Below are 9,325 nucleotides of genomic sequence, written 5' to 3'. Positions count from 1 at the left end.
GTGACTTAAGGGTTTTTAATGAAGCCCTTCTTGGCAAACAATCTTGGAGGCTAATCTCAGCACCGAATTCACTTTTTGGGAAGGTCATGAAAGCAAAATACTTTCCCCATACTGATTTTCTTAATGCTTCGCTTGGTCTTAATGGAAGTTACTCATGGAGTAGCATTTGGGGATCGAAGGCCCTTGTGAAAGAAGGATTAATTTGGCGAGTTGGGGATGGCAAGACCATTGACATTTTTGAAGACCCTTGGCTCTCTGATGAAGGTGGCAGATTTATGCCTACGCCCAAGATAGATGGTCTAAACCATGTCAGTGACCTTATGGATGAGTGCACAAATGACTGGAATTATGAGCTAATCTCAGCAAATTTTGTTGAGCGAGATGTTAAGTGTATCCTTGCTGTTCCTCGGTGTGATAGAATTGCAAATGACCTCCTCACTTGGGCTTTCTCCTCAAATGGACATTATTCAGTCAAGTCTGCTTATACCCTTGGTATGTCATGCAATTTTGATGCCATTCATCAGGCGTGGGTGGATGTTTGGAACATAGCAACAATCCCGAAGGTTAAGCACTTCCTCTGGCGTGCTTGCACCAACACTCTAGCTACCAGGAGCTTGCTGTATCACAGGCACATGACAGATAATGCCTCCTGTCCTTGGTGCCCGAATGTGACTGAAACCTTCCATCATACTTTCTTTGCTTGTCCTGCTGTTATGGATTTGTGGAGAGAATGTAACTGCTCTGCCTTGGCTGATTTTGATCCCACTTTGGACTTTAAAGATGTGCTTGTCGATTGGAGAAAGAAAGATGCGAAGTTGTGCTTAACTGGGGCTGCTCTCATGTGGTTCATTTGGGGAAGAAGAAATGACAAAGCATTTAATAACAAAGAAACCCCCCACCTGGTAATTAGCAACAGAGTGGCGAAGCTGGTGGAAGATTGTGGCAAGTATACAGAGCAAATTTATGGGTTTCCCAGCAAGCAAAGAAGGAAGAGCCCGCGACATTGGTGTCCTCCACCTACTGATTTCATTAAGCTAAACTGTGATGCATCTGTCAAGGATAATGGTTGGATGGGATTGGGGGCCGTGGCTAGAAATGAAGAAGGTGATGTCCTCTTTGCTGGTGTTCGTCGCACTAGAGGTTTTTGGTCCCCTGAGATCGCAGAGTGCAAAGCTGTTCATTTTGGTATCAAGCTTGCTCGAAGATATGGATATAAGAGGATTGTGGTGGAATCTGACAGTGAAGTGGTGGTAAATCGCCTCTCAAAAGCAACTACTTATCTCACTGACCTTGATTCAATACTTGATGATGTTTTTTCCTTGTGTGTTGATTTTGTTTTTATTTCCTTTATGCATGTTAGAAGGGATGGGAATAGTGTTGCTCATCACCTTGCTAGTTTAGTACCTTTCGGGACGGAACAAGTGTGGGAAAACTTTTGTCCTTCTGGAATTGCTCCGTACGTTTCTATGGACAAGTTGTCCATGAATATTTAATAAATTGGTCCTAAACTTTGTTTCAAAAAAAAAAAAATATTATATTTTCTTTTATATATATAAAGATAGAGTTTTAACTTTTGTTTAATATGACAAATATTTTTCCCCTCATGCTCATGATCCGATGATACTTCATCCCAAGTACTTGGCATAGAGAAATTAAAGTTTCAATCACTAAAGAGCATATTGTTTGTTTATATCATTAACTATGCATGAATACATAATTTAATAATTATAATGTTTTAAAAAAATACACTTAGTTATTAGTAAATCTTTAACAAAATTTCAGATGTTATACTCAATTCTAACTCAATAACTATTCTTGTTTTGGATCGCATACTGGTGTTAATATTAAATAAAGATTGAAATTTTATATGAGTCATTAATAAGTGATATGGATCAGAGTATAAAATTATGACACTAATGATACATAATTGTTATTTTTTAAAAAATGATGTATCTTTTTCAAATCTAATATGCATGTGTTTTGAGCTTATAATATATCATTAAAAAAGCTTGTTGCAAAGGCAATTGATCGATCCATATTAGGTGGAGATTAATCTTGAATTAATGAACAACAAGCAAAGGCCATTGATCAATCCATATTGAATTGGGTGGAGATTAATATTGAATTAATGAACAACAAAAAAATCTGGACTAAACCATGTCATAAATAATACTTCTTACTGTACAATTAGAATCACCCAAGTGAATGACTTTCGTTTATACTTTGATCGTGTTTGGTGAAAAGCTGAAAGCTGAACCTGATTGTGTGAGTTGATTTTGACTAGTTAATTGTATTAACTGATTTGACTAACTTATTTTATTATCTGATTAAATAGCTGATTGTTTAAATTTGTTTGAGTATGAAATGACTAATAAGCTAATTGTGAGGGTAGGAAAATGCAGTGGAATTTTAATTTAAATAGGGGTATAGTGTCATTTACCATAAGATATTGAATAAGCTAATTGAAAAAGCTTCTAAAAAGAGCTTTTTGTAATAGAGCTTAATTTTTTAGTTGATAAGTTCATTAAATAAGCTTCCCACCAAACACCTTAAATTAAGTAATTTTGGTAAAATAAGCTATTGTTACTCAAATAAGCTAGTTATCAAACACTACCTTTATGTTTGTTGCAAACTAACCCATCATTAATACGGAGTAACACATTTTTTTTTAAGAAAATTTCTTTAAATGTAGTTTCCTCGGTTTCAAATTACAACTACATACCCCTGGATAGAGGACTGTTTCCTAAAATGGGGTAAATTATGGTGAATAGGTGTGATAGAATACACAAATATTTGTAAACATGATAATAAAATAGATGGCTAAAAATAGGAAAATAGTAGGCATTGGTAACCCAGGGTCAATTTGAAGGCGTAACAGCATTAAAATAACAACTACTTGCGGATTCCCAATGTGCATTTGTTTATCACAGGTTATGACGTCATCAAATATTTCACAACTATTTTACCAACTACTTTCTCCGTTGTTTTTTTACACTTTTTACCCTTTGACTTTTCTATACTACGTATAGTAGTATTTTTTGACTTTTATACGGAGTAGTATTTATCTTATACACTACTTTACTTTAATTAGTTTTAATAGTTTATTGTTAAGAAGATTTATAGTCATGTAAAGATATTGTTAGGTTTATTTCGATAGATTTGTTCTATATATTTTATTAATATCAAATTCTAGTAATTTTCACATATTTGCAATAAAAGAAAATTAATGATTCAAAATAACGTATTGACAAGCATGAAATGAGAAGTATTGCAAGTAATAATTTACATGGAGTACATAGTAAATTTTCTTTCAATTGTGCACTCATTAGGTAAAATGCTACTTCGTATTCACATTGATATTATTAAGTCTGATTATCACGAGTTGTTTAGATTTCCTTACCTTTATTTTCGGAGTAAATTCTGAGAACAGAGGATAGCTTTCCAAATGAACGAGTTGTTTAGTTGTTTAAAATGAGGTGGAGGTTCAAACAATGATGTGCATGCAAGACAATTGTAATTTTTGTCTATTCTCTTGAAGTTGGCATATTCAACCCTAAAGGTTCTTTCAAGATTAAGTACATACATTATTGCTTGGATGAGTTTGAGTTAGGGCATGTTCACTTCAGCTTAATTTTAGTTCAGTTTAGTTCGGCTTCAATCAGTTCAGTTCAGTTCCGCTCCTAATTTCCCTCTCTCGTAAAATATTCATTTCAGCTCTATTTAGTTTAGTTCAGTTCAGTTCAACTCTGTTCGGTAAATGTAAACAGGCCCTTAATTAGATCATTCATTGTTTAAGTACAATAATTAGAACCATTAAGACATTTATGAGTTTTCTTGTAAATAATTTAGTTTATGCATGTCACCTCAAAAATTGTTTGAGTTTTCTTCTAATAATAGTTAAGTCCTGATCTCTTCAACTTATTTTCAGTTCAGTTCAATTCCTAATTTCCTTTTCTCATAAAATATTCAGTTTAATTCAGTTCAATTCAGCTCAGCTCCAATCAGTTCAGCTCAGCTCAGTTCAGTTCAGTTCAGTAAATCAGAACAGAGCCTTGATCTGATTTTTGAACAAAAAACAGGACTTTTTTTTTAGGACTTTTTTTTATGAAGCTTTGACTTGAACCTATTGAATCACTCACAGTAAAGATTGTAGTTACAGTGCCCGGCCTCTTCCCCCTTTTTGATGCTTATTTGTTGGGGTCAATTCTCTTATTTTAGCAAAGTGACCCTTGCATTTAATGAAAAATGTTTTGTCATTGGATTTTTCTACTGACTAATGTATTTACAAATTTGTTTCTAATTTGGAAATTGAGAAGGAAATAGTAAAACCCCATGTCCTTTGGACAGCTGTGTTGTTGTAGCTTGTTACTACCCTACTAGTAAGAAAACAACTGTATAAATTTATTGGTTCACAATTTAATTACTAATACAATAAAAACCTATACAATTTAAAGGAGAAATACTATCTCTTTTTTTTTTTTTTTTTTTTTTTTTATATATATAAACATATTTGTGATTAGATCTTGTATGCAACTTGAACTGGGACACCCATGTCCGACACGGACACGAGTACGTGTCCAAGCGTTCGGCTTGGCTATTTTGTGAAAAAAAAATTCTATGATTATGAACTAAAAGTGAAATGTCTAGGTGTTATACCCATATCCGAGTGTCAAGGGTCCGACACAGCTACGTGAGATGAAATAAAGAGTTCGAGTGACATAGGCAACATGTATGTTTAACTTTGATAAATAAACAACATTTGGTTTAAAGACGATGTGGGTCATGTCGGGCCAAACATCATGTATGTCAAGTCAACATGCTTTGGAATTATCTAGGCTCTGACTCATGAGTTATTTGTCAAGTTAGACTAGAATTTTCAAAAGGTCAACCTATACACAATCCAACCTACAGTATATGTCATGAGTCAACTAAATTAGGGGTTGTTCTGATTTACTGAACTAAACTGATTGGAGCTAAACTAAACTGAATATTTTATGAGAGAAGAAAATTAGGAATTGAACTGAATTGAATTAAAATGAACTGAAATTAAGCTGAAGAGAACTTGCTCTTATTGATGTAATTGGTGATGAATTATGGACATATTTGCATGATACGTAAATAACTTAATGTAAATACTATGATTATTAATATCCAAAAGTTAAAAAAATAAAATTGACCATGTTTAATGTTAAGGTAAAACAACATGACACATGACATTTTCTCTCTCTAAAAGATAAACATTCCAGGAAGGGGATAAATAGTGGTGAGATAACACACAAGCAAGCAGGAAGACATTCCTTAGATGGAAATATACCTTCATCCTATTAACTGGTTTAAATAGTAGTTTGTTTTTTTTGGGGAATATGCATTTGCAGAGCTTGCTTTTCCTTCATTTATCCACTTCTAAAGGAAACAAAGAAATAACCCTCAGCCATTTTACTCGGTGATTGGACTTATCAATGGAACTTTAATTTTCATTTTTCAATATTATTACTCGTCCACCCTAAAAATCCTAAAATATACTCCAAAACTCTTATGTAAAATTTTATTTGGGTGTTTAGACAACTATAGAGACAAGTGACAAAAATTGATTTTAGGGTCTATTGGGATTTTAACCACTAAAGCTATTTTTCACGTACTCTCAATAAATTTAGAATGTCATACTTTTACTTGTATACGAGTAACTTTTTATTTTGATAGAAAACTTCTATAATTTATAATTTTTTAAAGTAATACTTTGTATAAAATTAGATATACTAATAATTTAAATTTTTATATGCATTAAAATATATGAACATGACACAAATAAAATGGAAAAATTTAAAGAAACTAACGAACATTATTATTATTATTATTATTATTATTATTATTATATCTCAAAAACATATAAAGTTGTACAACCTATAGAAAATTAGTGGGAAGTCGAGATACAATCTAGGCACCCACTTCTCTAATTATAGAAAAACCTATCCTAGTAAAAATATGAGCAGCAGCACGAGCCCCAATGTCTTGAGTAGTTGAGAACTTCTGAACCCGCTTCAACAATGCAACAGTCTTCTTGTCTAATTCCCCAAGTGAAGAAAAAGAGAAGGGAAGGAATCCATATCCAACTGCTCGACAACTAGATTCATATTTGACCCACTTTCGATGAGCCGCATCAGGCACAGTCCGTCTAGGAACAAAGTCAGATAGCTTAGACTGTGTCAAAAGAGAAGACTCTGTCAAATCAACATAAACATCACGACCACGATCCCATAAATAAAGTAACACATCTGCAGGTCTAAGGACCCCCGTCATTTCCTCTAGACAACTCAATGTCAACCTCCTTTCTCGCTGAAATCCCAGACCTAAAGCAAACATCAACAAGGATATCCTGAACAACATTATGCCGATGTTTAATATCGACAATACCAGCACACGATACCGCGTGATCACCGAAAATATCCCTTGTAAAGACCCTTGAACAAGCATAGCACATCGTCGAGACATTGAACAATGGAACACCCAATCGGTAGCACAACATACATCGGTAAGTCTTTGCGTTCATCGTCTGACCTAACCCTGAAATAGGAACCGCTCGAAGCCAAGCAAAGGTGTGATCTCCCTGCTGCGATTTCCACAAAGCTGACTGTCGAAGAGATAAAGAAAGACGGATTCTGCAGAAATGGTAACCTTTGTAAAATATATATCAGCCAATTTTTTCATGAGTTTTGGGGCAGCGACCTCACTCGGGTTACTCAAATTGTCAGACTCCATCGTATGATTAAATAGACTCAACGCCTCCTCAAAGGCTCGACCAAGACCAACAATGCCAGCATGCCGCAGAACCTTTGTCTGTAACCCAGGAGATTGTAACCAAAAAGTAAGAAAAACATAATGACGAACATCACCTGCAGAATAAACACTAAACACCAGCAAACTTAATGCACTATTATTATTAATTATTATTATTATAAAAATGTCAAAAAACCTACTGATATGTCCATTTTATATAATGTTTTACCCCGTCCCTTGGTCATAATTGGTAGTGTTTTTGGCTCTTCAGAGCCACTTTTATTGCTAATATGTGTTTTCTAGTGTTTTCATAGTTTTGATTGAGTTTTATAGGGAATTGCACTCTTGGAGCATTTTCCCGAGATTTTATGAAGCGACTACGAGCATTGGAGGAGCACGACCATCTTTCGTAACCCAAGATCAGTTAGAGTCATCGAACCGGTGATTAAGGGCTCGACTTATGAGAAGATGAGGCATTGGACCGAATGATTAAAGCCCCAAGGAGGATATTTGGTTTAGGCCGAGTTACAAACCTAAACAAGGAGTCCAAGTAGCCCGAAGTATCACCGCCCGGTGCAAGGGTATCCGCCCAAAGGCGCCCCGATCGGGCGCGAGAAGAGAAGCTCACCGCCCGATCGGGCGCGTGTTTCTGAGGAGAAGTTTAAGTGTCGTTTAAGTTGTTTTAACTTAGGATTTTCGAGCTTAGTTTAGATACGCTTTTGTTAAGCGAGTTTAGTATTCTTTTCCCTTTTCCTTACTCTCTCTCTCTCTAACTTTTCTCTCTCTCTCCTCTTAAACTCTAGTATTATATTCTCTCTCTATAACTCTTTGTTTAATTCCATCTCTTGTTTCCTTCAACTTTGGTAACGATTTCTTCTCCTTTAATCTCAGTTATTTATTCTCTCTCTTTCATTATGACTTGTTTAATTGCTTTGTTTTGTTTATATTTAATTATGTGTGAGTAGTTTTCCTCCTAGGGTTGTGGGGATCCATAAATAATATGAAGGGGTAATTTATTATTGTTAATTGTCAATGCTTGATTAATTTCCTATTGATTGATTTAATGATATGCGGTTAGATTTGGCCAGATTTAATTCGTATGAGTTTAACAATATTGATTTGAGATTCGAGAGATGAGAATTGATGTTTAGGCTTAGTTTCAATAGGCAGACTAATTTATAAATGGTTAGGTCGAGATTCGAGAGATGAGATTTAATACCGGTAAATTAACTCTGTGATTGTAATACGTAGCGAAAGCCCTTTATGATCTGATTAATTGATGCATTGATGATTAATTGTTATGTTTTACCCTGGAATATTATTTATTGGTGAACCTATGCCCTAGGTATTTTATCATTTGATTTCTCCCTACTCATATTCTTCGTAGTATAGTTCCTTTAAATAACAACTTTTGGTTACTTAATAATTTAAATTATAATAATTAATTAGGAATAGAAAGACTCGTTTCCCTGTGGATTCGACCCTACTTCCCTATCTATTATTAGTTAGTGGTTTTAGGAATTACTTTTGATTAGGTGATACGACTTTAGCCTGTCATCTACAAAGTCAATCAATTTACAAGAAATTGGTGGGGAGCCGAGATACAATCTGAGCCCCCACCCCTCTAGCTATAGCGAACCCGATCCTGCTGAAAATGTGAGCAGCTGCACGAGCACCAATATCCTAAGTTTTAGTGAACGCCTGAACACGCTTCAGCAACGCAATAACATCCTTTTCTAATTCCCCCAACGAAGAAAAGGAGAAAGGAATAAAACCGTAGCCAATAGCCCTACAACACGCCCCATACTTGTCCCGCTTCCGCTGAGTCGATGCCGACACAACACGACGAGGAACAAAGTTAGACAACCCCGATTGTGTCAAAGGTGAAGACCCCGTCAAATCAACACATACATTAAGGCCTCTATCCCAGGAATAAAGCAACACATCTGCTGGTCGTAGAGCCCCATCGTTCCCTCCAGTCAACCCAACGTTAACTTCCTTTCGAGCAGAATTCCCAGACCGAAAATTATTATTATTATTATTATTATTATTATTATTATTATTATTATTATTATTATTATTATTATTATTATTATTATTATTATCAAGTGTCCCATTTTGATTTTAGCACTATTTACGTACACTGTTTTGACTAATATTTGTGCTTATGCTTAAAATTATATAGGGTCATGTGATACGTGTAAGGTAACTATCTCAAAGCATATAGTTTGACAGTCTACTTTTATACTCCATAATATACTACATCTGTTAAATTGTTATCTGCAACTTTGAAATATTTTATACCCCACAAATAATACTGCAAATTTGCAGCTAACAATGAACATGGGTATTTTTAGTATTATTATTGTTAATATTTTTTTTTTACCAATATCTAATATAATCTCAAAAAAGACAACAGACAAAAAATAAAAATGATAGAAGGTGATTAATTAAGGAGATAATTTAAGATACCTTATGTTCACATAAACGTATCTAAAACAAACCTAATCAACTCTAATTAATTTTATTAGCCCTTAAACACATTTTTTTT

Source organism: Chenopodium album, chromosome 15 (assembly GCF_948465745.1).
Source record: "Chenopodium album chromosome 15, dcCheAlbu1.1, whole genome shotgun sequence".
In the NCBI taxonomy this organism is placed as follows: domain Eukaryota; kingdom Viridiplantae; phylum Streptophyta; class Magnoliopsida; order Caryophyllales; family Amaranthaceae; genus Chenopodium; species Chenopodium album.
This window is presented reverse-complemented; position numbering follows the sequence as displayed.